Here is a 27,472-nt window from a genome sequence, read left to right as displayed (position 1 = left end):
CCTGGTAGAATCAAACTAACGTATGCATTCCTCCTGTGTGTCACGATTCCGACATGGCATCGCTTAAAGACAAACATAGCTGGTTTGGCGACACACTCCAGTGCTCATGTAGAATTCCTCCTCGGAACTATTTAAGTCTTGAGAAAATTGTTTCGTCTCTCTCAACAATCTTCTCAGGACCGCCAATCTGAATGGGTTGTGGGGCAGGTTCTAAGCACATATTTCACGAACACAGCTATTGTAATCAACATCCGTGCAGTGACAAGCAGACTGCACCTTGGCTTGCTACTATGGAATCAAGCACCAATTTCAAAATTTAAAAGCTATTAAATTTTTATTTATAAATTTATGGCAAAACTGAACCTCATTTCCGTAATTAGAATACAAAACTATATCAATAGAGCAAACTTGAAATCAATTGGAGCAAAATTAAAGGAAGTGAAAAGTGTGAGCCAAACAGAAGGATCCACGTTTAGTATTATAAATATGCAGAGGATTATTTTGATTATAAATAACAGAGGCAACAAGTTGCCAAAATCGTTAGCACGGAGGACAAAATGCTTAGCCGCATATCGTCTGTCTTTACGTTCTGATTTGAAATTCCGCTGAGGTTGACTTTGCCTTTCATCCTTTCGCTGTTGATAAAATAAATAGTAGTCGAATACTGAGGTCAATATAATCGACTAGCTTTCCCCTCCCCTGCCAAAATTTCAGGCCTTGTGCCGATAGTAGAAAGGATTGTTTCCGAACTTGTTAGAGCGTCGAGCTGGCAAAATCGTCAGCGCGCCGAACAAAAATGCTTTTCGGCATTTCGTCTGTCCTTACGTTCTGAATTCAAATACTGCCGAGGTCGACTTTGCCTTTCATCCTTTCGGGTTGATAAAATAAGTACCAGTTGAACACCAGTGTTAAACTGGTAATCGACTTATTCCTACCACGAAATTGCTAGCCTAGCTTATTTCCTAACTCATTTCTCTGCAAATGTTTTTTATGCATACGTATTATATTTTGTATGTTTACAAGTTGTTATTTTTATGTATAGAACTGAATGAGTTGCTTTTCCCCACTAAAAAATTCATTCGAATGCATCTCACTTTATAACATGAAAATCAATAGGAATACTTGTTTCGCATTACGGAATTTCGCGTCAGGCTGAATCTTCCGTGAATGTATTACTTTCGTAGGGCAATGGACTGCTGCATTTTAATTTCGTTTTTCGAGTTCAAATCCACGAAAATTCTCTTTATCTTTTTGTTCCTTCAAAGTGAAAACTACTGATCATGTTAATCATTAGGCAAGTGACTTCTACTATAGCCTCGTGCCCACCAAAGCCTTTGAGTAAATTTGTTAGACGGAAACTGAAAAAATGGTTTCATATATAGGAATTCATCTTTGAAGGATATCCCCATTCCATCTAGAAAGGATGTGATAGTGGATTTTCATCGATGAGTTCTTGAAAATTGGTTATTTTCCCTAAAACTATATATATTTTATATATACTTTATCTATAAGGCTCAATTTAATTTTAATTCTTTATAAATTGATTTTAATTGAGTTTTTTACCTGTAATTTTGGATTTTGTCCCTAATAATATTATTATATATATATATATATATATTTATATGTGTGTGTGTGTGTGTGTGTGTGTGTGTGTGTGTGTGTGTCTATGTTTGTACCCCATCACCGTTTGACAACCGGTGTTGGTGTGCTTGCGTTCCAGTAACATTAGCGGTACGGCAATAAGACACCGATAGAATAATTAAAGAAAAACTACTGGGGTCGGTTCGTTCGACTAAAATCATTCGAGGCGGTACTCCAGTATGGCCATAGTCTAATAACTGAAACAAGTGAAAGATAAAAGATAAAATCCACTTTCAGTTCTATTACATTGTCATAAACTTCAAAATTATTATGTCGTAAATACATCGGCAGCCCGGCTAGCTCAGTCGGTAGAGCACGAGACTCTTAATCTCGGGGTCGTGGGTTCGAGCCCCACGTTGGGCGAAATGCATTTTTCTTTTTTTTTTTAATAAAAAGAACATTTTGCTAGCTATTTTACATTAATATATTATTTGAAATACTTATATATTATTTAATAATTATTTAAAAACAAATTTTAACTATTTTGTAATTAGTGTTATTAATTCCTAATAAAAATATGAAATCGGTTCCTCAGTTCGTTTAATTTACTGGGTAATCGTGAATAACGTTGTTGTTCTTTAGGTAACCGCATTATATATGATATTTCGCTAATGTCACAGATTTCGTTAAGAACCCCTCAAGCGGTGGATTATCATTATTTCAATCGATTGAACATTTATGGTCGATAAAATTTAATACCAGTCAAATAATAGGATCCATTTAATCTACTTCTGTGTTTCCCCAGACGTCAGATCTTGTGTCTATGTTAGAAATGAAGAGTTGGTTCCTTGGCAGAGTTTTTATGGCTTCGGGAAATGCGTTGCAATATTACTTGATGCTCTTTATAATCTGAGGACAAATCCCGCCGAAAACAACCTTATGGGCTTCGTAAAATAAGCAACTTAAACTAATAAGTGGGGGAATAAACTGTTTCCTAGAAATATCAAGGTGAGAGATTAAATGATATTCTGTGGTATGAATTTATCACTTGTTTAAGGTTATACCACATACACAAATATTAAGCGGTTTTAACTTAACTGTTTGTCACCATTTCGAGTCAGTAATCAGTGTATCCCAGTGTATCTTCAATACCATCGAATATTTACATATTGAAGACAAACTTTTGCAATCATCACAAAGTTTAGTAAGATAGTTAATGCAGTGAACGAAAATAAATAAATAAGTAAGTAAGTAAATAAATAAATAGAATAAAGAAAATACCTTATTAAAATCACAATCTTACAGAAATAATTGTTAGTGTTCAAGATGAATCTTGTTCAGGATGTCAAGTTATACAACTTCGAAATCTAATCTAATTTACATCCTCATACTCTCATTAACAAATTCCATGCACATTTTGGAAAATACCTCCGACTGGAAAAATCGAAGATGAAATGTTGTAATCATCAGAGCGTTTAGTAAAACAACCGCCGTCATTATTGACAGCTATTCTAGTGAGCACTTCAGTTCTATGAACTTGTAATAAAGAAAGTAATTATCAGTGAATAAAAGAAACTGATCGGCCCGGCTAGCTCAGTCGGTAGAACACGAGACTCTTAATTTCGGGGTCGTGGGTTCGAGCCACACATTGGGCGCAATATGTTTTTGCTGGTTCTGAATCCTATGGAAAATCTATTCAGATAAACTTGATTTTATATATTTTTATCTTCTGCCTGTTTCAGTCATCAAACTGCGGTCATGCCGGGGCACCACTTTGAATTTTTAGTCGAATGAATCAACCGCCCAGAGCTTAATATTTAAGCCTTGTGCTTATTCTATCCGTCTCTTTGCCGAACCGCTATGTTACGGGGACGCAAACACACCAGCACCAGTTACCAAGCGGTGGCACAATACAGACAATAAGATACTCACACACACACACGCACACACGACGGGCGTCTTTCAGTTTCCACCTACCAAATCCATTCACAAAGCTTTGGTAGAACCAAGGCTATAGTAGAAGACACTTACCCAAGGAGCCACGCAGTGAGACTGAACTTGGAACTGTGTAGTTGGGAAACAAGCTTCTTATCACACAGCGAAGAATATAAACATAAAAATTACATGCGGTGCTTACAACGAAAGTACGAGTCAACCACAGAACAGTAAGAGCCACAACGTCGTTTATTACTTCCTTTTACCGGTGTCCAGTTGCTTTACATTTTTTGCGTGTGGGTTCCATCTTTCGAGTTAATAAACATAATGAACTTGTTCACTGTTCTACGGTGAAAATTATTACCATCAATTTCAGGAATGTGAGAGTAGATCCTCTCCAAGTTACTGAAAATTGTGATTCCTGGTAGAATCAAACTAACGTATGCATTCCTCCTGTGTGTCACGATTCCGACATGGCATCGCTTAAAGACAAACATGGTTGGTTTGGCGACACACTCCAGTGCTCATGTAGAATTCCTCCTCGGAACTATTTAAGTCTTGAGAAAATTGTTTCGTCTCTCTCAACAATCTTCTCAGGACCGCCAATCTGAATGGGTTGTGGGGCAGGTTCTATGCACATATTTCACGAACACAGCTATTGTAATCAACATCCGTGCAGTGACAAGCAGACTGCACCTTGGCTTGCTACTATGGAATCAAGCACCAATTTCAAAATTTAAAAGCTATTAAATTTTTATTTATAAATTTATGGCAAAACTGAACCTCATTTCTGTAATTAGAATACAAAACTATATCAATAGAGCAAACTTGAAATCAATTGGAGCAAAATTAAAGGAAGTGAAAAGTGTGAGCCAAACAGAAGGATCCACGTTTAGTATTATAAATATGCAGAGGATTATTTTGATTATAAATAACAGACGCAACAAGTTGCCAAAATCGTTAGCACGGAGGACAAAATGCTTAGCCGCATATCGTCTGTCTTTACGTTCTGATTTGAAATTCCGCTGAGGTTGACTTTGCCTTTCATCCTTTCGCTGTTGATAAAATAAATAGTAGTCGAATACTGAGGTCAATATAATCGACTAGCTTTCCCCTCCCCTGCCAAAATTTCAGGCCTTGTGCCGATAGTAGAAAGGATTGTTTCCGAACTTGTTAGAGCGTCGAGCTGGCAAAATCGTCAGCGCGCCGAACAAAAATGCTTTTCGGCATTTCGTCTGTCCTTACGTTCTGAATTCAAATACTGCCGAGGTCGACTTTGCCTTTCATCCTTTCGGGTTGATAAAATAAGTACCAGTTGAACACCAGTGTTCAACTGGTAATCGACTTATTCCTACCACGAAATTGCTAGCCTAGCTTATTTCCTAACTCATTTCTCTGCAAATGTTTTTTATGCATACGTATTATATTTTGTATGTTTACAAGTTGTTATTTTTATGTATAGAACTGAATGAGTTGCTTTTCCCCACTAAAAAATTCATTCGAATGCATCTCACTTTATAACATGAAAATCAATAGGAATACTTGTTTCGCATTACGGAATTTCGCGTCAGGCTGAATCTTCCGTGAATGTATTACTTTCGTAGGGCAATGGACTGCTGCATTTTAATTTCGTTTTTCGAGTTCAAATCCACGAAAATTCTCTTTATCTTTTTGTTCCTTCAAAGTGAAAACTACTGATCATGTTAATCATTAGGCAAGTGACTTCTACCATAGACTCGTGCCCACCAAAGCCTTTGAGTAAATTTGTTAGACGGAAACTGAAAAAATGGTCTCATATATATATATATATATATATATATATATATATATATATATATATATATATATATATGTATGTGTGTGTGTGTGTGTGTGTGTGTGTGTGTGTGTGTCTATGTTTGTACCCCATCACCGTTTGACAACCGGTGTTGGTGTGCTTGCGTTCCAGTAACATTAGCGGTACGGCAATAAGACACCGATAGAATAATTAAAGAAAAACTACTGGGGCCGGTTCGTTCGACTAAAATCATCCGAGGCGGTACTCCAGTATGGCCATAGTCTAATAACTGAAACAAGTGAAAGATAAAAGATAAAATCCACTTTCAGGTCTATTACATTGTCATAAACTTCAAGATTATTATGTCGTAAATACATCGGCAGCCCGGCTAGCTCAGTCGGTAGAGCACGAGACTCTTAATCTCGGGGTCGTGGGTTCGAGCCCCACGTTGGGCGAAATGCATTTTTCTTTTTTTTTTAATAAAAAGAACATTTTGCTAGCTATTTTACATTAATATATTATTTGATAATACTTATATATTATTTAATAATTATTTAAAAACTAATTTCAACTATTTTGTAATTAGTGTTATTAATTCCTAATGAAAATATGAAATCGGTTCCTCAGTTCGTTTAATTTACTGGGTAATCGTGAATAACGTTGTTGTTCTTTAGGTAACCGCATTATATATGATATTTCGCTAATGTCACAGATTTCGTTAAGAACCCCTCAAGCGGTGGATTATCACTATTTCAATCGATTGAAACATTTATGGTCGATAAAATTTAATACCAGTCAAATAATAGGATCCATTTAATCTACTTCTGTGTTTCCCCAGACGTCAGATCTTGTGTCTATGTTAGAAATGAAGAGTTGGTTCCTTGGCAGAGTTTTTATGGCTTCGGGAAATGCGTTGCAATACTACTTGATGCTCTTTATAATCTGAGGACAAATCCCGCCGAAAACAACCTTATGGGCTTCGTAAAATAAGCAACTTAAACTAATAAGTGGGGGAATAAACTGTTTCCTAGAAATATCAAGGTGAGAGATTAAATGATATTCTGTGGTATGAATTTATCACTTGTTTAAGGTTATACCACATACACAAATATTAAGCGGTTTTAACTTAACTGTTTGTCACCATTTCGAGTCAATAATCAGTGTATCCCAGTGTATCTTCAATATCATCGAATATTTACATATTGAAGACAAACTTTTGCAATCATCACAAAGTTTAGTAAGATAGTTAATGCAGTGAGCGAAAATAAATAAATAAGTAAGTAAGTAAATAAATAAATAGAATAAAGAAAATACCTTATTAAAATCACAATCTTACAGAAATAATTGTTAGTGTTCAAGATGAATCTTGTTCAGGATGTCAAGTTATACAACTTCGAAATCTAATCTAATTTACATCCTCATACTCTCATTAACAAATTCCATGCACATTTTGGAAAATACCTCCGACTGGAAAAATCGAAGATGAAATGTTGTAATCATCAGAGCGTTTAGTAAAACAACCGCCGTCATTATTGACAGCTATTCTAGTGAGCACTTCAGTTCTATGAACTTGTAATAAAGAAAGTAATTATCAGTGAATAAAAGAAACTGATCGGCCCGGCTAGCTCAGTCGGTAGAGCACGAGACTCTTAATCTCGGGGTCGTGGGTTCGAGCCCCACGTTGGGCGCAATATGTTTTTGCTGGTTCTGAATCCTATGGAAAATCTATTCAGATAAACTTGATTTTATATATTTTTATCTTCTGCCTGTTTCAGTCATCAAACTGCGGTCATGCTGGGGCACCACTTTGAATTTTTAGTCGAATGAATCAACCGCCCAGAGCTTAATATTTAAGCCTTGTGCTTATTCTATCCGTCTCTTTGCCGAACCGCTATGTTACGGGGACGCAAACACACCAGCACCAGTTACCAAGCGGTGGCACAATACAGACAAAAAGATACACACACACTCACACACACACGCACACACGACGGGCGTCTTTCAGTTTCCACCTACCAAATCCATTCACAAAGCTTTGGTAGAACCAAGGCTATAGTAGAATACACTTACCCAAGGAGCCACGCAGTGAGACTGAACTTGGAACTGTGTAGTTGGGAAACAAGCTTCTTATCACACAGCGAAGAATATAAACATAAAAATTACATGCGGTGCTTACAACGAAAGTACGAGTCAACCACAGAACAGTAAGAGCCACAACGTCGTTTATTACTTCCTTTTACCGGTGTCCAGTTGCTTTACATTTTTTGCGTGTGGGTTCCATCTTTCGAGTTAATAAACATAATGAACTTGTTCACTGTTCTATGGTGAAAATTATTACCATCAATTTCAGGAATGTGAGAGTAGGTCCTCTCCAAGTTACTGAAAATTGTGATTCCTGGTAGAATCAAACTAACGTATGCATTCCTCCTGTGTGTCACGATTCCGACATGGCATCGCTTAAAGACAAACATGGCTGGTTTGGCGACACACTCCAGTGCTCATGTAGAATTCCTCCTCGGAACTATTTAAGTCTTGAGAAAATTGTTTCGTCTCTCTCAACAATCGTCTCAGGACCGCCAATCTGAATGGGTTGTGGGGCAGGTTCTAAGCACATATTTCACGAACACAGCTATTGTAATCAACATCCGTGCAGTGACAAGCAGACTGCACCTTGGCTTGCTACTATGGAATCAAGCACCAATTTCAAAATTTAAAAGCTATTAAATTTTTATTTATAAATTTATGGCAAAACTGAACCTCATTTCTGTAATTAGAATACAAAACTATATCAATAGAGCAAACTTGAAATCAATTGGAGCAAAATTAAAGGAAGTGAAAAGTGTGAGCCAAACAGAAGGATCCACGTTTAGTATTATAAATATGCAGAGGATTATTTTGATTATAAATAACAGACGCAACAAGTTGCCAAAATCGTTAGCACGGAGGACAAAATGCTTAGCCGCATATCGTCTGTCTTTACGTTCTGATTTGAAATTCCGCTGAGGTTGACTTTGCCTTTCATCCTTTCGCTGTTGATAAAATAAATAGTAGTCGAATACTGAGGTCAATATAATCGACTAGCTTTCCCCTCCCCTGCCAAAATTTCAGGCCTTGTGCCGATAGTAGAAAGGATTGTTTCCGAACTTGTTAGAGCGTCGAGCTGGCAAAATCGTCAGCGCGCCGAACAAAAATGCTTTTCGGCATTTCGTCTGTCCTTACGTTCTGAATTCAAATACTGCCGGGGTCGACTTTGCCTTTCATCCTTTCGGGTTGATAAAATAAGTACCAGTTGAACACCAGTGTTAAACTGGTAATCGACTTATTCCTACCACGAAATTGCTAGCCTAGCTTATTTCCTAACTCATTTCTCTGCAAATGTTTTTTATGCATACGTATTATATTTTGTATGTTTACAAGTTGTTATTTTTATGTATAGAACTGAATGAGTTGCTTTTCCCCACTAAAAAATTCATTCGAATGCATCTCACTTTATAACATGAAAATCAATAGGAATACTTGTTTCGCATTACGGAATTTCGCGTCAGGCTGAATCTTCCGTGAATGTATTACTTTCGTAGGGCAATGGACTGCTGCATTTTAATTTCGTTTTTCGAGTTCAAATCCACGAAAATTCTCTTTATCTTTTTGTTCCTTCAAAGTGAAAACTACTGATCATGTTAATCATTAGGCAAGTGACTTCTACTATAGCCTCGTGCCCACCAAAGCCTTTGAGTAAATTTGTTAGACGGAAACTGAAAAAATGGTTTCATATATAGGAATTCATCTTTGAAGGATATCCCCATTCCATCTAGAAAGGATGTGATAGTGGATTTTCATCGATGAGTTCTTGAAAATTGGTTATTTTCCCTAAAACTATATATATTTTATATATACTTTATCTATAAGGCTCAATTTAATTTTAATTCTTTATAAATTGATTTTTATTGAGTTTTTTACCTGTAATTTTGGATTTTGTCCCTAATAATATTATTATATATATATATATATATATATATATATATGTGTGTGTGTGTGTGTGTGTGTGTGTGTCTATGTTTGTACCCCATCACCGTTTGACAACCGGTGTTGGTGTGCTTGCGTTCCAGTAACATTAGCGGTACGGCAATAAGACACCGATAGAATAATTAAAGAAAAACTACTGGGGTCGGTTCGTTCGACTAAAATCATTCGAGTCGGTACTCCAGTATGGCCATAGTCTAATAACTGAAACAAGTGAAAGATAAAAGATAAAATCCACTTTCAGTTCTATTACATTGTCATAAACTTCAAAATTATTATGTCGTAAATACATCGGCAGCCCGGTTAGCTCAGTCGGTAGAGCACGAGACTCTTAATCTCGGGGTCGTGGGTTCGAGCCCCACGTTGGGCGAAATGCATTTTTCTTTTTTTTTTAATAAAAAGAACATTTTGCTAGCTATTTTACATTAATATATTATTTGAAATACTTATATATTATTTAATAATTATTTAAAAACAAATTTTAACTATTTTGTAATTAGTGTTATTAATTCCTAATAAAAATATGAAATCGGTTCCTCAGTTCGTTTAATTTACTGGATAATCGTGAATAACGTTGTTGTTCTTTAGGTAACCGCATTATATATGATATTTCGCTAATGTCACAGATTTCGTTAAGAACCCCTCAAGCGGTGGATTATCATTATTTCAATCGATTGAAACATTTATGGTCGATAAAATTTAATACCAGTCAAATAATAGGATCCATTTAATCTACTTCTGTGTTTCCCCAGACGTCAGATCTTGTGTCTATGTTAGAAATGAAGAGTTGGTTCCTTGGCAGAGTTTTTATGGCTTCGGGAAATGCGTTGCAATATTACTTGATGCTCTTTATAATCTGAGGACAAATCCCGCCGAAAACAACCTTATGGGCTTCGTAAAATAAGCAACTTAAACTAATAAGTGGGGGAATAAACTGTTTCCTAGAAATATCAAGGTGAGAGATTAAATGATATTCTGTGGTATGAATTTATCACTTGTTTAAGGTTATACCACATACACAAATATTAAGCGGTTTTAACTTAACTGTTTGTCACCATTTCGAGTCAATAATCAGTGTATCCCAGTGTATCTTCAATATCATCGAATATTTACATATTGAAGACAAACTTTTGCAATCATCACAAAGTTTAGTAAGATAGTTAATGCAGTGAGCGAAAATAAATAAATAAGTAAGTAAGTAAATAAATAAATAGAATAAAGAAAATACCTTATTAAAATCACAATCTTACAGAAATAATTGTTAGTGTTCAAGATGAATCTTGTTCAGGATGTCAAGTTATACAACTTCGAAATCTAATCTAATTTACATCCTCATACTCTCATTAACAAATTCCATGCACATTTTGGAAAATACTTCCGACTGGAAAAATCGAAGATGAAATGTTGTAATCATCAGAGCGTTTAGTAAAACAACCGCCGTCATTATTGACAGCTATTCTAGTGAGCACTTCAGTTCTATGAACTTGTAATAAAGAAAGTAATTATCAGTGAATGAAAGAACTAATGAGCCCGGCTAGCTCAGCCGGTAGGGCACGAGACTCTTAATGTCGGGGTCGTGGGTTCGAGCCCCCACGTTGTGCGGTATATTTTTTGTGCCTTTTTCAAGTGTATTAAGTTTTTCAACATGTTCAATTCAGAGAGTAAATCCTGTATAGCGTCGTTTTTATATCACATTTACCCGCAAACCTTTAGTACCATTGAAGCTCTGAGATCAATGTATTCGGTAAACTCTCCCTTAAATTTCGGTGCCTCTGTCAGTTCTAGAAACATTTAGGGATCTTTTATGTTTGGCTCACACTTTCTGAAGTTTTAAAATTAAGTAAAACTTTTCAAATTTGCTATATTGCTGTCATTTTTTCCAGGAAACTGTTTTAGAAAAATGTTACAGTCTCTAATATTTTTACCCAATCAGAAAACAGGATTTTAAAGCTGGCATTTTTCGGGTGATGACATTACGACGTGTGATGACATTCAACGGCGGGAATTTTTATAAGTTTTAATGAATTTACAAAAAGTAACAAATAACAAGAACAAAACACAAAGAACCAAAGGAGAAACTGAACATTAAAAAAACAACTCCCCACCCCTACAAAATCTGTAGTTCATTTCGTGTAAAGAATACATATTGTGTAGCGAAAATTCAAAAACGAAAGTTTGCGATGCACTCTGTCAAACAAATTACAATTTTCGTATCTCCTGCGCCACATAAACTCGCAGAAGAACGAATCAATCACAGAACAGTGAGTGCCACAGCGTCGTTTATTACTTCTTTTTATCAAGGCCTACGTACTTTCCACTTTTTGGTGTGGGTACCATCTTTCGAGTTAATAAACACAACGCTGTGGTTCACTGTTCTATGGTGAAAATTATATCCATCAATTTCAGAAGAGAGTAGGTTCTCCCCAAATCACTGAAAAAATAGGTCCTTGACGGAACCATTGTTCAGGTAGCATCCCTCTTCGGACGTATTTATGCCTTGAGAAGATTGTTTCGTCTCTCTCAACAATCTTCCCAGGACCGTCAATCTGAATGGGTTGTGGGGCAGGTTCTAAGCACATATTTCACGAACATAATCAACAGCCGTGCAATGACAAGCAGACTGCATCTTGGCTTGCAACTACAGAAAATATATTGGTGAAACAGGAATATCACTCCGCCGAAGAACCACTCTCCACAAAGAACAATCCGCCACCCACAATACAGACAGATACAGGTTAGTGAGCATATCGATAGGTGTGCTAGGAACCTTAATCCTAATTTCCTAATTTTCCCCTTCTATCAATGTTCACAGAACACCTCAGTACAGCAAAGAATGAATGAAGAGGCAACTTTCATCAATAACTATCTTCCACAACTCAATATGAACACATAACATAATACAGGACACTACTAACCTTTCAATTAATACCACTAACCCCCATACATCCCATACACCATTCACATCACAGTATTATATCTACCCTAATTGCACTAAATCAAGAACTACTTACCTCCCTTACACATAATCTTTTTACTCAGGGACTAGTAGACCCCACACCGTTCGGCAATCGGTGCGCATTCAAAGCCAGTGAACAGTAATTTTACGAAACCGGTATGCCTCTGAATCTCTTTAGCAATTCACAATAATGACTTTCATTACTTTTATTCCTACCTCAGTTCATCTAATTGTATATATCTATCGTCACTTTTCATAAAAAGCCTTTACTTTTTTTAATTTCCAATGTGCATTTTCGTTTTGTTTTTCTTCTTACTCTCCCCTTACATTTACTCGTGTAGTTTCTATTTTCTTTTTGTATCATATTTCTATTACATATATATATATATATATATATATATATATATATATATATATATATATATATATATATATATATATATATATATATATATATATATATGTCTTTGTGTCTGTGTTTTGTACACCATCACCGATCGACAACCGGTATTGGTGCGTTTACGTCCCCGTAACTTAACAGTTCAGCAACAAGACCGCGGTAGAATAATTAAAGAAAAATTACTGGGGTCCGTTCGTTTGACAAAGGTCCTTCAAGGCTGTGCCCCAGTCTGGCCCTAGTCTAACAACTGAAACAAGTGAAAGATAAAAGATAATATCCACTTTCAGTTCTAAGACATGGTGATAAAGTCAATTATTATTTTGTAATGCAGCAGACAGCCCGGCTAGCTCAGTCGGTAGAGCACGAGACTCTTAATCTCGGGGTCGTGGGTTCGAGCCCCACGTTGGGCGAAATGCATTTTTCTTTTTCGAAGAATTTGATGGTGTAATAAATTATATACTATTTAATAATGATAATCATATATTATTTAATAATTACGCCAGATGCAAACAAACATGAGTTTGTTTTTGAAGCCTTGAAATGTAATGTAGAACAAGTAGGAAGTTATATATTTCAACACGTAAATATTGATAAAACACCAGATATAGGATAAAATCCTTATTCTGTTCTATCAGTATTTATGCGTTGAAAAATATAACTTTCTATTTGTTATTTAATAATTCTTTAAAAACTAGTTTTAATAATTATTTTGTAATTAGTTATTATTAATCCCTAATAAATATATGAAATTGGCTACTCAGTTCGTTTAATTTACTGTGTAATCATGAATAACGTTATTGCTATTCATGGGTATCCTTCAAACGGAGGATTATTACTATTTCCATCAATTCATTTAACCATAAGTTTCCTTCGAACATTTATGGCCGATAAAATTGATACCAATCAAATACTAGGGTCCATTTAATTGACTGCTTCCTTTCCCTAGACGTCAGATCTTGTGTCTATGTTAGAAATGGAAAAAAGTAAAGTTGGTGTCCTGGCAGAAGTGTTACAGACTCGGGAAATGCCTTACGCTATTTCTTGGTGATCTTTATATTCTGAGTTCAAATCCCGCCGCAAACAACTTTATGGGTTTGGTAAAATAGGGTAACCAGTGAATTACTGTAGTCGAAGGTATCGGCCAACCCATCCTCGAAATTTCAAGCCTTGTACCTAGAGGATGCGAGAAGCAGGAATCGATAGAACACTGGACAAAATATCTAGTTGTATCTTCTTACGTTTGAGTTCAAATTCCATCGATGCCGACTTTGCCTCTCACCTTTTTGGTGGTTGATATAACGAAATACGAAAATTCCCAGGGAATCTTTCGTTTTGAATCTCAGACTTCGCCCTTTTCTGGGAGCACGTGTTGGCTTGTCAACTGTAAACGTTCACACACACCCAAGAACAAGCACACACACAAGAATAAGCGCGCACACACACTCACACACAAGAACAAGCACGCACGCACACACACACACACACACACACACACACACACACACACACACACACACACACACACACACACACACACACACACACACACACACACACACACACACAGAGGAATATTTACAGTTGACAAGAAAAACACGTGCTTTCAAATAATGTTTTCTGATTGGATAAAAAGTTTTCACTGAGATTAACGAAGATCCTGACAAGTCTGGGATTAAAACCGAAGATAGCCAAATAAATAAATAAATAGAATAAAATATAACTTTTTGAAATCCCAATCTTACAGAAATAATTGTTAGTGTTCAAGATGAATCTTGTTAAGGAGGTCAAGTTATATAACTTCGAAATCTATTCTAATTTACATCCTCATACTCTCATTAACAAATTCCATGTACATTTTGGAAAATATCTCGGACTGGAAAAATGGAAGATGAAATGTAGTCATTAGAGCGTTTAGTAAAACAACCGCCGTTATTCTAGTGAGAACTTCAGTTCTATGACCTTGTAATAAAGAAAGTAATTATCAGTGAATAAAAGAACTAATCAACCCGGCTAGCTCAGTCGCTAGAGTATGAGATTCTTAATCGTGGGTTCGAGCCCCACGTTGGGCGGTATATATATATTCTTTTGTGTCTTTTTCAAGTGTATTCAGTTTTTCAACACGTTTAATTCACTTGTTTAAGGTTATACTATATACACAAATATTAAACGGTTTTAACCGAACTGTTTGTCACCATTTTGAGTCAATAATCAGTGTATTCCCGTGTATCTTCAATATCATCGAATATTCACATATTGAAGACAAACTGTTGTAATCATCACAAAGTTTAGTAGGATAGTTAATTTAGTGAGCCAAAATAACTAAATAAATAGAATTTTTAAAATAGCTTATTAAAATCACAATCTTACAGAAATAATTGTTAGTGTTCAAGATGAATCTTGTTAAGGAGGTCAAGTTATCCAACATCGAAATCTATTCTAATTTACATCCTCATTCTCTCACTAATAAATTCCATGTACATTTTGGAAAATATCTCCGACTGGAAAAATCGAAGATGAAATGTTGTAATCATCAGAGCGTTTAGTAAAACAACGCCATCATTATTGACAGCACAGCTATTCAAGTGAGCACGTCAGTTCTATGACCTTGTAATAAAGAAAGTAATTATCAGTGAATAAAAGAACTAATCAGCCGGGCTAGCTCAGTCGGTAGAGCACGAGACTCTTAATCTCGGGGTCGTGGGTTCGAGCCCCACGTTGGGCGAATGACTATTTCTTTTTTGTTATTTTTAGTACATTCCCTTTCTCAATCAGAGAGTAAATCTGTAGCACCCCTTTTATATCAAATTTCTCCGCAAATCTTCAGTACAAATCAAGAAGTGAGATTGATGTTTTCGACTAACCCTCACGCGGTGCTTCTGCCCATGCTAAAAATATTGTTAATTATTATAAATACGAACAGGTATTCTATTACAAATAAATAAAAAGAGGCGGTGAACTAACAGAATCGTTAACATACCGGGCAAAATGCATAGCGGCATTTCGTCCGTCTTTACGTTCTGAGTTCAAATGCTGCCGAGGTCGACTTTGCCTTTCATTCTTCCAGGTCCGATAAAATAAGTACCTGTTGAGCACTGAGGTCGCTCCACATCCCCTACAAATTTCATATCATGTACAAAGGATGGAGGAATTCTGCTTTGAGCACCCTAATAACCCATCATAACTTTGTTATTTTGGGGAATTTTCAGAAAATTTTTGTGTATTTGTATTCTATACACAGGAATTCATGCAACTATGACAAACAAAATTTTTGAATTTTTCGAATTAAAAAATTTTGTTTTTAACATTTCAAATTTTTTTTTTAATCAGAGTTTAAAATACGGAATTTTTTCTTTGTTTGCTTTTCTTTCTTTTTTTTTTTTTGCTTAGATCCCAGCAATAGACAATTAAATGTGTATATGGGGAGAAAGATATTGAAAAACATAAGATGAATTCTTAGATGAATTCACCTTTGGCTTTTCTTCTTTCAAAATAATAAGGAAAAAAAAAGGTACCAATCCAGTACAGGCACTGGCGGTTTCGCACCTCCCCCCACTACCACTTACATTTTATAGCGACTTCTTATGTTTGAAGCCGTAGTTGTGATCGACAGTGATACTTTCTTTCATAGAAACAAGGCCTGAAGTTTTGGGGAAGGGCGATGGTCGATTTTATTGGGACCAGTACATGACTGATACTCATTTTATCGACCCCATGAGAATGAAAGGCAATGTCGACCTCGGCAGAATTTGAACTCAGATCGTAAAGACGGGCGAAATGCCGCTAAGCATTTTGTCCGGCGCGGAAACGATTCTGCCAGTTCGACGCCTTAGACAGATAATAATAATTTCTTTCATAGGCAGTAGGACCGTTTATTTTCTCTTTTGAAACAGACCCAAACGGTTTTCATTTGTTGCGAGTGTTCTGTTTTACAAGCGGACAAACTGGACAGTCTGATTTACCGTTTTTGTGGAAATTGGTATCCTCGTATCACAGATTTAAACGAGCATGCTTTCCACAATTCACAATGTTTAGTGGTTCCCGGCAAACCGAATCTCAAATACACTCCCCCAGTGTGTCTCGATTGTAACAAAGCAAAGGGTATAAAAATACCTGTTATGTCTTGTGACACACACAGCCCAAAGATCATTGTTCAGATAACGCCCTTTCTTTTATACACTTACATTTCGAGAACTTTTTCTTCACCGAGTTCAACAATTGCCTCAGGACCAACTATCTTTACTTGATTGTGGAGTAGGTCCTCCGCACTTATTTCACGGACATAGCTGTTATAACTATCAGCTGTGTCATGTTTCACTCCCGACTCCTCAGCACAAAACAAAGCAGGTATCAGATCATTGACAAAGGAAGAAAGAAACAGAGCTTCTAAGAGAACGGATGCCACTTTCGAACTACTTCCCTTTTCTCACAAAGATGCATTCGTTGCATTTAGTCATGTTTCAGCACCAATAAACACTGCCATGAACAACTTTCAGATCCATGGCAAGTCTCCTGCGACACAACTTCTTTGGAATTACTCCCTTCTCTTGAAAAATAATTGCTCCGGTCACCTCTGTCTTTATATTCTTCCACAAATTCCTGAAATTCATTCTTTCAATTCTCATAATGTAATGGCTTAGTATTAAAAAAAGAAACACAGTTTGCACTACTTCATACACGTGGTTGAACATAGGAAACAGACGATGAATGCTGCTGCTATGGAAACAGACATGTGTGACTGCTGGTAAGTCGATCAGGGAAGCTTTCTATTTGCTAAAACTTTAGACTTCAAAGATTTTCTTATTAATTTGAGTCAAAAATCAGTGTGATTTTCGTAATTAGCATGCAAAGCTACATCAGTGCAGAAAATTATAAAATAAATCGGACACTGGGAACGAAATGGAAAAAATCCCAATGTAACAATTTTGTGTTTTTGTCTTTCTGTGTTCTGAGTTCATTTCTATCAAGATTATACTTATTTTTTGTGCATTCAAGGTCATTAAAATAGCAATTATATATTATGTCTGTACAATTAACTATTTACCATAGACTTTCAATTGTGTTACTTCGTGATGAAATGAATATTTATTATTTAGAAACTCTGTTAGTTCTCCCGGCTAGCTCAGCCGGTAGAGCACGTGACTCTTAAACTCGGGGTCGTGGGTTCGAATCCCACACCGGGCGAATAGTTTTAACAATTAGTTTCTTTTTTTAAATAATTAGTTTCATCGTTGTTATTCGTTCATCTTTAAAGGTTGATAACAAATTGCTAAGGTCAGCCAATCTCATGAAGTCTTGCTTTTAACTCTTCAAGTGGAGGCCTGTGGGCTGGTAATTGTTCGACAGTTACATTCCTTTTAATATATAGGGTCAATAAAACATTTACCAGTCAAATACTAGAGACAATGTAAATGACTATTTTCCCTCTATTCAAGCTTTCTTCTTGTGTTAGAAACAACGATGGCGATGGACTGGCACAATCGTTAGAGCGTCGAGTAAAATGTCTTGCGAAATTTGTTCCGAGTATTTATGTTCTTAGTTACAATCCAGTTGTAGCCAACTTTAATTTTCAGGGTCGATAAAATTCAGTTCCAGTTAAGCTCTAGAATCAATTGTTTCGGCTTATCCTTTCCCTCAAATTTCAGTAATCCTGCCAATGCTAGAAACATTAATATGAATGTGTTGAGGATTATTATTATTATTATTATTATTATTATTATTATTATTATTATTATTATTATTATTATGGTTTGGCTCAGACTTATTCTTGGTAAGAATTATGTGAATTGTGGGTTACTACCTGTAACCTTAGGTATCCACAGATTTTCAGCAGTATTTCAAGTGCTTAGAATCCTCCTGATAATCCTTGCTGTCCCTAAGAGACAAACTTTCTGTAGGAGCTCTCACTCTATTTCAATCCCCTACAGCCATTTGCCTATATCTTGGCTTACTGTTCCCAACGCACTAATTATTATGGGCACGATCTTTACTGTTCACACGCTCCGAATTCTTCCTATTTCAAATTATTATTATCATCATTATTATTATTATTATTATTATTATTATTATTATTATTATTATTATTATTATTATAGTAAAGGATATAGGATAATTGTTATTATGTGCTAGAATCGAAAGCTACAAGATTTAATTACCTTTTTGTTCCTTGGGCAAATCCCAACATACAGGCTCTCATAAATTGGCTGTTATTTCAGCCTTGTCCCTATAGTAGAAAGAATTATTGTAACCAGCACATTAAGGTGGCGAGCTGGCAGAAACGTTAGCACGCCGGGCAAAATGCTTAGTGGTATTTCGTCTGCTGCTACGTTCTGAGTTCAAATTCCGCCGAGGTCGACTTTGCCTTTCATCCTTTCGGGTCGATAAATTAAGTACCAGTTGCGTACTGGGGTCGATCTAATCGACTGGACCCCTCCCGAAAAGTTTCGGGAGAATAAACAGATTTAAAAATGTCTGAAATATTCCCCAGAAAACAAAATAATTTACTTTTGGTTATGATAATTGATTACTCAATCAGCTAAATAACAACAACAACAACAATTCTAAGACGGAAAATAATTGATCTTGTTAATGTGGTACAACACAATCCGAATCCCAAGTCTTCGGTAATACGACTGTAATAATAGTAATAATGATGATGATAAACTTCGGCATAAAAGAATGGGAATGACGATGTGGGAGAAACTATAAGAGATGGCACATAGTAGATATAATGGGGCTAATGCAGTTTCGCATCTCTCCTTGAAAAATGCATTATGTAAATTTTTTTTCGGATTCCTACGTTTTAGATGTCGCGGGATTACAAATCTGCAAAAAAAAAAAAAAAATTTAATTTACCCCCCACTCTCCCCCATTTAAATTTTTGATTTTGTCTGCTCTAAAGAGATCGTAGCGAATTGACGAACATATGCAAATCGAAATTAAATACACTCAAAAACATTAAAGTGAAAAGAATTTGTGTTTTACTTATGTTTGCCTTAAAGAATATATTTGTCAACTGAATATGGCGGTCCTCTCGAAAACATTCATATCTCTCTATCTCTTTATACACATATCTATATGCTTATTGAATTTAAAATTTTGAAAACGTGTTTTCTGGCATATTCAGAATTTCCGTCATTTAAAACGGAAAAAAAAAGTTTGAAAATGTTCAAAATTTAAAATGGTACCAGTGAGTGGGAGGAGTTAATTTTTTTTTCTTTTTTTTCTTTTTTGCATATTCGTAATCTCCGACATCTAAATCGTAGGAATCCCCCCCCCCCCCAATTTTTTTTTTTAATGCATTTTTCAAGGAGAGGTGCGAAACTGCATGAGCTCCGAAATAATGGCATTTATTTTGTTTTTCTAAGTCCTGAATTCAAATCCGTCGAGATCGTGTTTATCTTTTACTCCCTTCAAAGTCAATAAACGTGCAATAATGCACAATGCTTATATAATGAAATATATGCACCCACTGTCAATTTTGTTAATTTACAATAAGGTTGCTAATTATTATTGTTGCGTTTCGAGATGATCAGTTTTTTTGTGTGTGTGTGTGCCACATAAACACACGCGCTATATATTTGTTCTTCACTCGTTTATTACAGCTCTTATTATTTTTTTTTTTAACTTATGACCATTGTCCAGAAATCATTCGTCACACATCTGTGACCTCTTCAGTGACACTTTTCGTTCTCGTGTATGCTCTTGCTCTACTTACTCCATTCTGTTCTTCTAGTAATTATTATTTATAACTACTGAGCAGCAGCCCGGCTAGCTCAGTCGGTAGAGCACGAGACTCTTAATCTCGGGGTCGTGGGTTCGAGCCCCACGTTGGGCGATCATTTTTTTAATAAATAGTGGTGGGGTTGTTATAAAGTATATTAAACTTCTCCATTGTTTAAACATCTGTGACATCTCTGTTGTTCAGTCGACCTTGATAACAAATTGCCAATTTCACAGGTTTCTCGCGGAACACATTACATAAAGTACCCCTGCAATTCGTACCAACTTATTCAACACTTAATTGTTGAATAATTATGTTTATACTACATTCAAGATCATACCACACACTTCTATTTGCGATAAAGTTAATAATAATTCTGCACTGACTATACGTAGGGATCCGGATAGCTTAGTAGGTTGAGCAGGAGACTCTTAAACCCAGAGTCGTTGGTTCGATCCTCACGCTGGACAAGTTTCGTTTAGCTAAAAGATAACGTTTCTATTACGCTAGGTTTCTGTATTGGTTTCATTTCAAGGATAATCGTTTGTGACGGTGTTGGTCACTGTTGCAGTTTCGTTTGGGACTGTAGGGTCAGTGACGTCACGCGAAAGACTGAAGGGCCTTGTCGGAAGGAGAGAAAAGGGAGGTCATGTGAGTGAAAAGATGACTGGCATGGGTCTCTTTTGCTTTGTGGCTGTCGTACGGGACGGACGTGTGTATCCGCATGAGCTGAGAGAATTTGCTGCTAGATTCTGGCCAGAGATTAGGCGGCTAGGGCTCATACGGCTATATCCCGGCTGGAAAGAATCAACGTTACGAGAAAACCTGCAAGGTAGGTGAATCGCGCTTCTTACCCCTACATTGCAGGAACTTTCAAGCTGAGGACAATCGCGAGTGAATTTGGACAGTGAATTCCCCTCCAGCATTAATACCAGTAAAATACTGTTGACGATTTAAGTGACTCCTCCCACCCAAAATCTTCAGGCCTTGTTCTCGTTCTCGTGTATGCGCTTGTTCTACTTACTCCATTCTGTTCTAGTAATTATTATTTAAAGAAGCTTCGTAGTAGCCCGGCTAGCTCAGTCGGTAGAGCACGAGACTCTTAATTTCGGGGTCGTGGGTTCGAGCCCCACGTTGGGCGATCGCGGTTTTTTTTTTTTTGTTTTTAGATTTAAATAGCTAGAAAAAGAGCGATTGAACAATTTTTAGCCGAATGAATCGATCCCAGGACTTACCTTCTTAAGCATGGTACTTGTTCTATCGGTGTATTTTGCCGAACTGCTAAGTTACAGGGAAGTAAACACACTAAAATCAGTTGTTAAGCAGTGGTGGAGGTTAAACACACACACATATATATGTATATGTACCAAGGGCTTCTTTCAGTTTCAGTCTACCAAATCCACTCACAAGACTTTATTCTGCTCGGAGCTATAGTATAGAGGACACCTGCCTAAGTTGTCACGCAGTGGAACTGAATCCAGAACCGTGTAGTTGGGAAGCAAGCTCCTTGCCACACAGCTACGCCTGTGCTATTAGGTGCTATGTTTGTATACACACACACACCCACACACGCGCACACACGCATACACGCGCACACGCGCGCACACACATTCACACACATACGTACACGCAAACACACACACATACATACACATATATACTCACTGTCAATTTTGTTAGCATGTAATAAGGTTAGTAATTATTATTTAGTGCTGGTTTGCAGCAGCCCGGCTAGCTCAGTCGGTAGAGCACGAGACTCTTAATCTCGGGGTCGTGGGTTCGAGCCCCACGTTGGGCGTAATATGTTTTTGGAAGAAATTAATAATGTTTTTTTATTATACTAGGTTTCTCTGTTGGTTTAATTTAAGGATAACTATCTATAACATCGTTGTTTTCAGTCAACTCTATATTGAGAAGAAATAAGTTTCGTTTAGAGCTCCTCATCTGGAAGACTGACAGTTGATATCCAGCCAGCATTCACACCTGTAAAATAGTTGTTTCAAATTTTGTCACAAGGCCAGTAATTTCGGAGCGGGTGTATGTCAGCTACATCGACCCGGTCCACAACTGGTACTTATTTTATCGACCACGGAATGATAAAAAACAGAACCAACCTCGGCGGAATTTGAACTCAGTACGTAAAGACAGATGAAATGCCACGAAACATTTTGCTGGACCATGTTAACGATTCTTCCAGCTCGCCATCTTAAATGCCAGTAAAATATCGGCCCAAAAAGAATAAAAGAATAACCACCGTTCTTGAGCTTTATCAGAAATAAAAGCCCTATGCATTATCAGAAACGTAAGAGCACCAGGAAGTACTTTGTGGTACTTGACTGGTACTTTATTTTATCGACCCTGAAAGGGATAAAAGGCAAAGTTGACTTCGGCGGTAATCGAACTGGGAACGTAAAGAGCTGGAAAAAAATATTCGATGCCTTTTTGTCTGATACGCTAACGATTCTGCTAGCTCGCCACCTTAGCATACCACCTTCAGCCCAACAAATTGTGGGTGGAGTGAGGTTAGACGATTACATCGACCTTAGTAGTTGACTGGTATTTTATTTTATCGATCCCGAAAGGATGCAAAACCGTCGTATGAAAAACGAAAAAAATAAGGCTCTGACTTTGAGTTGGCGAAGCAAACTTCAAAACAAAGGAAATTATCCAACATTCCAACAGGAACTCGATGTGCAGCTCTGCACACTTTCACCACCTGAAACTTCCTGGCTAAAATCTACAATTCTCAGAACTCGCTATGCGCGTCTGTTCCTGTCGGCTACCCTTCGAAGAAAAGGGCAGTTCGAAAGACCCGCAACTTTTACGTGACATCACTTGCTCCCGCGCTTCCGCTGTCTGATGTTTTACTTCAAGCCCTCTAACTACTCTACAGAAGAAAAGTTGACTTCGGTGTCATTTGAACTCAGAACATAAAGCTAGAAGAAATTAGTCTAACAATGTTGTCCTACGCGCTAACGATTCCGCCAGTTCGCTGCCTCAATAATAGTAATAATGGTTTCAAATTCTGATACAAGGCTAGCAATTCCAGGGGAAGGGGATAAGCCGATTTCGTCGATCTCAGTGTTCCACTGGTATTTATTTTATCGACCTCAAAAGAATGAAAGGCAAAGTCGATCTCGGCAGAATTTGTACCCAGAACGTAGAGCCGGAAAAAATGATGCTAAGCATTTTGTCCGGTGGGATCTTTTCTGTTTGGCTGTACCTGTAGAAATATCAAAGTTTAGTGAAAATTCTAAAATTTGGTGTATTGATGTAATTTTCCACGCTGAATCTCGGGGGATATTTAACTTTTCCAGAAAAAATTTTGAAAACAGTTACAGAGGTTTAAAGTTTAATCATTTTTATCCAATCAGAAAACGGGATTTGGAAGCTGTCATTTTGTGCGTGACTGCACGTACTGTCAACTGTAAACAAATAAAATATTGGCGGAATTTTGCTTTACGCATGTTATATAACCCCTCATAACTCTTTTATTTTGGGGAATTTTCAGAAAACTTTTCCGAATTTGTATTCTACACACAGGAATTCATGCGATTATGAAAAAAAAAAAAATGATGCCTGATTTAAGGCCTATTTAATTATTATTATTTTTAGCAAGTCTCACAACCACAATTTAATAAGTGAAAAATGACCGTGTGAGTAAATAACTTGCTAACAGCTTGGTTTATTATTATAGAAACAGACATGAATATGTCTAACTTACGATTGGATAAAGTTACTCAAAATTTGCAAAGTTTAAAAGCTATTAACTCATTATTTATTGGTTTAAATAAATTTCATATCAATGATTAGCATACAAAACTGCATTATTACACCTAATATGAAATCAATTGGAACAGAAATTGAAGAAATTGAAAAGCGACAGCCAAACAGAACTTCTAACTTGTTGGCTCTTGAAGTGTCTGGGTGAGACTTGGAGTCAACTTGCACAAATACAAAGCAAAAGTCAAACATATAACAATAATAACAATAATAATGGTACTATTCAAGAAGATTGGTCCCGGTGCGCGCACACGCGCACTCTCGCATCCGCGCTTTCTGGCATATTCAGAATTTCCGTCATTTAAAACGGAAAAAAATAAGTTTAAAAATGTTCAAAATTTAAAATGGTACCAGTGAGTGGGAGGAGTTAATTTTTTTTTCTTTTTTTCTTTTTTGCATATTCGTAATCTCCGACATCTAAATCGTAGGAATCCCCCCCCCCCATTTTTTTAAAAATGCATTTTTCAAGGAGAGGTGCGAAATTGCATGAGCTCCGAAATAATGGCATTTATTTTGTTTTTCTAAGTCCTGAATTCAAATCCGTCGAGATCGTGTTTATCTTTTACTCCCTTCAAGGTCAATAAAGGTGCAATAATGCACAATGCTCATATAGTCAAATATATGCACCCACTGTCAATTTTGTTAATTTACAATAAGGTTGCTAATTATTATTGTTGCGTTTCGGGATGATCAGTTTTTTTTGTGTGTGTGTGTGCCACATAAACACACGCGCTATATATTTGTTCTTCACTCGTTTATTACAGCTCTTTTTTTTTTTTTAACTTATGACCATTGTCTAGAAATCCTTCGTCACACGTCTGTGACCTCTTCAGTGACACTTTTCGTTCTCGTGTATGCTCTTGCTCTACTTACTCCATTCTGTTCTTCTAGTAATTATTATTTATAACTACGGAGCAGCAGCCCGGCTAGCTCAGTCGGTAGAGCACGAGACTCTTAATCTCGGGGTCGTGGGTTCGAGCCCCACGTTGGGCGATCGCCTTCTTTTTTTTTTCTTTAGATTTAAATAGCTAGAAAAAGAGCGATTGAACAATTTTTAGCCGAATGAATCGATCCCAGGACTTACCTTCTTAAGCATGGTACTTGTTCTATCGGTGTATTTTGCCGAACTGCTAAGTTACAGGGAAGTAAACACACTAAAATCGGTTGTTAAGCAGTGGCGGAGGTTAAACACACACACATATATATGTATATGTACCAAGGGCTTCTTTCAGTTTCAGTCTACCAAATCCACTCACAAGACTTTATTCTGCTCGGAGCTATAGTATAGAGGACACCTGCCTAAGTTGTCACGCAGTGGAACTGAATCCAGAACCGTGTAGTTGGGAAGCAAGCTCCTTGCCACACAGCTACGCCTGTGCTATTAGGTGCTATGTTTGTATACACACACACACCCACACACGCGCACACACGCATACACGCGCACACGCGCGCACACACATTCACACACATACGTACACGCAAACACACACACATACATACACATATATACTCACTGTCAATTTTGTTAGCATGTAATAAGGTTAGTAATTATTATTTAGTGCTGGTTTGCAGCAGCCCGGCTAGCTCAGTCGGTAGAGCACGAGACTCTTAATCTCGGGGTCGTGGGTTCGAGCCCCACGTTGGGCGTAATATGTTTTTGGAAGAAATTAATAATGTTTTTTTATTATACTAGGTTTCTCTGTTGGTTTAATTTAAGGATAACTATCTATAACATCGTTGTTTTCAGTCAACTCTATATTGAGAAGAAATAAGTTTCGTTTAGAGCTCCTCATCTGGAAGACTGACAGTTGATATCCAGCCAGCATTCACACCTGTAAAATAGTTGTTTCAAATTTTGTCACAAGGCCAGTAATTTCGGAGCGGGTGTATGTCAGCTACATCGACCCGGTCCACAACTGGTACTTATTTTATCGACCACGGAATGATAAAAAACAGAACCAACCTCGGCGGAATTTGAACTCAGTACGTAAAGACAGATGAAATGCCACGAAACATTTTGCTGGACCATGTTAACGATTCTTCCAGCTCGCCATCTTAAATGCCAGTAAAATATCGGTGATTTAATCGAATGCACCCACTCGGCCCAAAAAGAAAAAAAAAATAACCACCGTTCTTGAGCTTTATCAGAAATAAAAGCCCTATGCATTATCAGAAACGTAAGAGCACCAGGAAGTACTTTGCGGTACTTGACTGGTACTTTATTTTATCGACCCTGAAAGGGATGAAAGGCAAAGTTGACTTCAGCGGTAATCGAACTGGGAACGTAAAGAGCTGGAAGAAATATTCGATGCCTTTTTGTCTGATACGCTAACGATTCTGCTAGCTCGCCACCTTAGCATAACACCTTCAGCCCAATAAATTGTGGGTGGAGTGAGGTTAGACGATTACATCGACCTTAGTAGTTGACTGGTATTTTATTTTATCGACCCCGAAAGGATGCAAAACCGTCGTATGAAAAACGAAAAAAAAAAGCGACAGCCAAACAGAACTTCTAACTTGTTGGCTCTTGAAGTGTCTGGGTGAGACTTGGAGTCAACTTGCACAAATACAAAGCAAAAGTCAAACATATAACAATAATAATAATAATAATGGTACTATTCAAGAAGATTGGTCCCGGTGCGCGCACTCGCGCACTCTCGCATCCGCGCTAGCTAGTCGTGACTAGTCGATCCTACAACGACTATCTAGCGCGAATGTGCGTATGCGCAAAACATGTATGAGGGTTTTTTAAAAACAAAGTAAATAATTTTTTTAAACAAAATAAATAATTTTTTTTTAACAAAGTAAATAAAAGACAAAGTAAATAATTTTTTTTTAAACAAAGTAAATAAAACAAAGTAAATATTTTTTTTTTGTTGAATCTTCCCCATCTTACTCCTAAAACGTCGTTTTACGTTCTTCCAGGATGTATTTTGGTGTCACATCTATTTCAGTAATCCCATTGTACGCACTCCAAGAATCAGAATATATAGTCGTCCCTGGTTTGATAATTTTTTATTAAGTGGTAGAAGAGTTTCAGAAGAACGGTCAGGTCCAAAGACTAAAACCCTATTTTTATCCTCTCTATCCCATCCTCCGTTGTATTTGCACACATCATAGATTCATCTATTTCTACGATGTGCTCAAGTCCACCAATTTGCTAGGGGTTATGCAAAAGATAATTACTTGTAATGTCCCTCATGTACTGATACCATTGAACAACAGTAGATTTTGAAAGACCGACTTTTTAATGGACTCTTTACCAAAAACAGGTAGTGTGTAATTTATTTACTTTGTTTT

General features: G+C 36.8%; 14 non-coding genes across 14 annotated transcripts; all 14 read left to right on the top strand.

The window, feature by feature from the left end:
- Window positions 1–1,931: 1,931 nt before the first annotated feature.
- Trnak-cuu (transfer RNA lysine (anticodon CUU)) lies at window positions 1,932–2,004 on the top strand. Its single transcript has one exon. It is a non-coding gene; the product is annotated as a tRNA-Lys (tRNA).
- A 1,159-nt stretch (window positions 2,005–3,163) lies between these two features.
- Window positions 3,164–3,236, top strand: Trnak-cuu (transfer RNA lysine (anticodon CUU)). Its single transcript has one exon. It is a non-coding gene; the product is annotated as a tRNA-Lys (tRNA).
- A 2,439-nt stretch (window positions 3,237–5,675) lies between these two features.
- Trnak-cuu (transfer RNA lysine (anticodon CUU)) lies at window positions 5,676–5,748 on the top strand. Its single transcript has one exon. It is a non-coding gene; the product is annotated as a tRNA-Lys (tRNA).
- A 1,160-nt stretch (window positions 5,749–6,908) lies between these two features.
- Window positions 6,909–6,981, top strand: Trnak-cuu (transfer RNA lysine (anticodon CUU)). The gene has a single exon. It is a non-coding gene; the product is annotated as a tRNA-Lys (tRNA).
- Window positions 6,982–9,610: 2,629 nt separating this feature from the next.
- Trnak-cuu (transfer RNA lysine (anticodon CUU)) lies at window positions 9,611–9,683 on the top strand. The gene has a single exon. It is a non-coding gene; the product is annotated as a tRNA-Lys (tRNA).
- A 1,158-nt stretch (window positions 9,684–10,841) lies between these two features.
- Trnak-cuu (transfer RNA lysine (anticodon CUU)) lies at window positions 10,842–10,915 on the top strand. Its single transcript has one exon. It is a non-coding gene; the product is annotated as a tRNA-Lys (tRNA).
- Window positions 10,916–13,006: 2,091 nt separating this feature from the next.
- On the top strand, window positions 13,007–13,079 carry Trnak-cuu (transfer RNA lysine (anticodon CUU)). The gene has a single exon. It is a non-coding gene; the product is annotated as a tRNA-Lys (tRNA).
- A 2,239-nt stretch (window positions 13,080–15,318) lies between these two features.
- On the top strand, window positions 15,319–15,391 carry Trnak-cuu (transfer RNA lysine (anticodon CUU)). Its single transcript has one exon. It is a non-coding gene; the product is annotated as a tRNA-Lys (tRNA).
- Window positions 15,392–17,777: 2,386 nt separating this feature from the next.
- On the top strand, window positions 17,778–17,850 carry Trnak-cuu (transfer RNA lysine (anticodon CUU)). The gene has a single exon. It is a non-coding gene; the product is annotated as a tRNA-Lys (tRNA).
- Window positions 17,851–20,430: 2,580 nt separating this feature from the next.
- Trnak-cuu (transfer RNA lysine (anticodon CUU)) lies at window positions 20,431–20,503 on the top strand. Its single transcript has one exon. It is a non-coding gene; the product is annotated as a tRNA-Lys (tRNA).
- Window positions 20,504–21,457: 954 nt separating this feature from the next.
- On the top strand, window positions 21,458–21,530 carry Trnak-cuu (transfer RNA lysine (anticodon CUU)). The gene has a single exon. It is a non-coding gene; the product is annotated as a tRNA-Lys (tRNA).
- Window positions 21,531–22,114: 584 nt separating this feature from the next.
- Window positions 22,115–22,187, top strand: Trnak-cuu (transfer RNA lysine (anticodon CUU)). Its single transcript has one exon. It is a non-coding gene; the product is annotated as a tRNA-Lys (tRNA).
- A 2,905-nt stretch (window positions 22,188–25,092) lies between these two features.
- Trnak-cuu (transfer RNA lysine (anticodon CUU)) lies at window positions 25,093–25,165 on the top strand. Its single transcript has one exon. It is a non-coding gene; the product is annotated as a tRNA-Lys (tRNA).
- Window positions 25,166–25,746: 581 nt separating this feature from the next.
- On the top strand, window positions 25,747–25,819 carry Trnak-cuu (transfer RNA lysine (anticodon CUU)). The gene has a single exon. It is a non-coding gene; the product is annotated as a tRNA-Lys (tRNA).
- The last annotated feature ends 1,653 nt before the right edge of the window (window positions 25,820–27,472 follow it).

The sequence above is a fragment of the Octopus bimaculoides genome, chromosome 3, assembly GCF_046866305.1.
Source record: "Octopus bimaculoides isolate indiv1 chromosome 3, ASM4686630v1, whole genome shotgun sequence".
NCBI classification, from domain to species: domain Eukaryota; kingdom Metazoa; phylum Mollusca; class Cephalopoda; order Octopoda; family Octopodidae; genus Octopus; species Octopus bimaculoides.
The sequence above is the reverse complement of the archived record's forward strand: the minus strand, read 5'-3'. Positions and strand labels throughout refer to the sequence as shown.